Source organism: Toxotes jaculatrix, chromosome 12 (assembly GCF_017976425.1).
Source record: "Toxotes jaculatrix isolate fToxJac2 chromosome 12, fToxJac2.pri, whole genome shotgun sequence".
NCBI classification, from domain to species: Eukaryota; Metazoa; Chordata; class Actinopteri; family Toxotidae; genus Toxotes; species Toxotes jaculatrix.
The window spans coordinates 482,074-485,567 of NC_054405.1; the positions used below are offsets into that span (position 1 = coordinate 482,074).

General features: G+C 43.0%; 1 non-coding gene across 1 annotated transcript; it reads right to left on the reverse strand.

Annotated features, from left to right (window-relative positions):
- Positions 1-843: 843 nt before the first annotated feature.
- Positions 844-915, reverse strand: trnaq-cug. The gene has a single exon. It is a non-coding gene; the product is annotated as a tRNA-Gln (tRNA).
- Between the last annotated feature and the right edge of the window lie 2,579 nt (positions 916-3,494).

A 3,494-nucleotide genomic window follows, 5' to 3' on the forward strand; every position in this document is an offset into this window, starting at 1 on the left:
CTCGCAATGTCACCGTAAGGAACCTGGATCATGGCAATAAAACCTGAGCTCAAACCAAAAGCAGCTAAAGTTTGCCACATATACTGGTGTTCCCCGGTCAAAAGCTCTTTCCTGATCTATGGAGATCAGCCCAGTATCTTCACCCAGTGAGCCAGAAACCTCAAAGACATCTCCAATTAGAGTGATGTTATCATTTATCAGCCTGCCAGGTACACATTAAGTCTGGTCAGTGTGTATGACAGAAGCCATCACCTCCCTCAGTCTGTCACACAGTTCATTCAGCACCAACACTCTGTCCACCCCATGGGTTGGTGCATAGATATTAACAAAAACTAAAGTCACCTTTTCATACTGAGCTGTGATTTTCATTAAACAGCCTTTGATGATTTCCTCAACTACACAGGAGGAAGGACTGAAACTTCTGGAGAAGACAATCCCCACCCCCCGCTACAACTGGACTTATGTCTCAAATACACCTGTCCTGTATATTCCTGCCTTCAATCAACTTCATTCTCCAGGTTACTGTGGGTTCCTGGATCATCAGAACATCAGCTTTCTTTAGTTCCATCAGCTTAAAAAGAGCAGCTCTCTTAATTCTATCTCTTGCCCCATTAAGAGTGCCCACACAGGGAAGCTGGTGTGGATCAGTGCCTTGCTCAGTGGCACCACAGCCACGGTCGCAGAGGCAGAGGAGACACGTCTCCTTCACCACCACCGTATCCATTTTTTGCGCTTGGTTGAGGAATCAAACCCACAACCCTCTGATCTCAGGCTGGTCCAAAGTCCAAAGCTGCACTCTTAATGTACTGCGCCATGGCTGCCCTAAAAATACAAAGAGCAACCAGGTCCCACCGAGATTTGAACTCGGATCGCTGGATTCAGAGTCCAGAGTGCTAACCATTACACCATGGAACCACTACAGCTGTCCCTGAGATTTCTGGGCTGAAGCTGGGAGAGTTCAGTCACTCAGTTCATGAACTGATGAGACAACTTACAGAGTGAATAGAGTGGCAGAGTGAACACCAAAGTGCTTTAACATTTTTTGCACTTGGTTGAGGGATTGAACTCCTGACCCTCCGATCTCAGGCCAGTCCAAAGCCACACTCTTAACGTGCTCCGCCACAGTTGCCCCACCTAAATGCCCAGATTTTTTTGTCAAGGGCCTCGCTGACTCAGTAAAAAGTTTCAGATCTGGGAAATGATCTTTCACCTTCACACACCTGCCGCCTTTAGTTCCCTGCAGGAATTTTCTGATGTCAGCAGGAAGATACAGACTCTGCTGATCCTCCTGTGTCGGTGTGACAGTGCCATTCCACTCCATAGAACATTTTACAGTTTTACTTCTTTTAAAAGTTTTTGCCCTATTTTGCACAATTTCTGTTTTTTTTTCTTTTTTGAGACAATTTCAAGAACTCTTCATCAGACATATCCTCCTCATCAGTTTGCTCCTCATTCTTTGGACAGTGTCTCGTCTTCAATGAACGGGCGGATGTTGGAAATAATAATCTTTTTGGCTGGATTAACCAGCAGAGGCACAAGAGTAAATGTGTCCTGGATAACTATTCCAGTTTCAACCAACTCACTAACTTTGGCAATGCTGTTCAAAAAAATAACTGCACCATTCCTGCTGGAGGCAGACTTCACGCTGCCGTACCCCATCACCTCACCGACCACTAGATTTGCGTCCTCCACCGTGCGCGAGTTTGATTGCATGCCGGCGTGTTAACTTCTCAAACTCGGCGCCCATCTCCACAGCTGGCATCCTGCCCAGCCAGGCAGGTAGCTACACTACCAAACCCTGCACCTGATCTACAATCAGCTAAAACAAAGAAGAAAGAAAGAAGGAAAGAAAAAAGATAGAAAAACACAACACGAAACAACAAGAGTCAGTCACACTAACACTTTGCAACGCTCCGTCCACTCACTCACCATCCACTCAGAGAGAGAGAGAGAGAGAGACAACACATTATGTTTACTCTAAGAGTATCATTATATGTGTGTATGTTGAGACTGTTATCATTAGTAGTAGTATTACCTGCATTAGATGCATCACATGACATGTTCAGACTGTGATAGTTTGTTAAATCATCAGACAGATGAAAAAAGGCTCCAGCTTTGTTGCTGTCAGGTGTTGAAATGCCACAGGTGGACTTTGAAGTTTTCTTCTCCCCTTAAGGAGCTTAAATGCAGTAACAGAGGAGACATGATGGTGGGTGTAACACAGAACTTCACTTTGATTTTATCCCCAAGTGCTTTTCATTCAAAATATCTTATTTCACTGAGAAGGAATTTTCTCTTCCACAACAACAGATGTGAGGCTGTTGATGGATTTTGTTCTCAAAACGCAGCTTTATAATCTATTATAACATCATATGATGGATGTTTTGCACCTTATTGTAATTCATAGGCAAGACACACAAGATGCATAAAGAATAAGATCAATTTTCTATGGACGTCGTGGTTACATCACTGCATTTTCACTTGTGGTGGCAGAAAACCAGCAGAAAAAAGTCAAGGTAAATGGGTGAGATCTTAAATTGACACCTGCCATCTAAAGACACACCCTTTTTCTGCTGATGTCACTGAAGATTAAACCCGACATGTACTTGCATTACATTTCACTCACAGCCAGGAGGTCCAAGACGCCTTCTTCTACAATTATCTTTATGCTCCACAACCACTGGGCTAAAGTGGGCAGATGTAGGAAGAGACTCTGTTGAAAGTAAATGTCCTAGGTTTTCTAAAATTAACTCCTTCTACCTTAGACCAAAGATTTACCAATGACCCTCTGTATGTACAGAAATGGTTTCCAAATAAGTTACAATGATTAGTAATAATTTCCAGTTGTCAATGTATATATCACCATGAACGCTAAACTTTCATTTTAATTTCAAAAGGGAACATATTGTTAGTCCTACAACTTTTTCCCAGTTAAGCAGGAAAAGTTTGGTTTGCATTATCAGTAACATGACACAGCTGTCATGCTACTGATAATGCAAATGATCAGTAAACAGTGACATAAGGCTGATATCCCAAAGTACAAACAAGAGCACAGGAGTGAGACTAAACTCCAAACTGTAGAGACTGAGGTAGAAGCTGCAAAAGTCCTGAGAGCTGAAAACAGAGAGACGTTTTAGAACAGAGCTTTCTCTCTAATCTTCAGCATAGATACACAAGTTTAGCTACTGAAGACACAGCTAAGGAGAGGAGGATGTTCTTCTCTCTCCCATGGTGTTGTGCTTTCTCGTCTCTGCAGTTACTTCCACCTCTAGAGCTGCAGAGTCTGGATCTGTGGCTGCAGGAAAACTACTGTTCCACATGCAAAGCACTGGTGGTTGATCTTCAACATAAATGATAAAAAAGACTTGGAGGACGCCTGTTTCAACTATATAAGTCAGACTGCTGAAGCCTCATGTTTGCTTCTTTTGAACTTTGAAGTCCCTTTTACACAGGACATGGACTGTGGATTTTATGCTCCATCATTTAGGAGGATC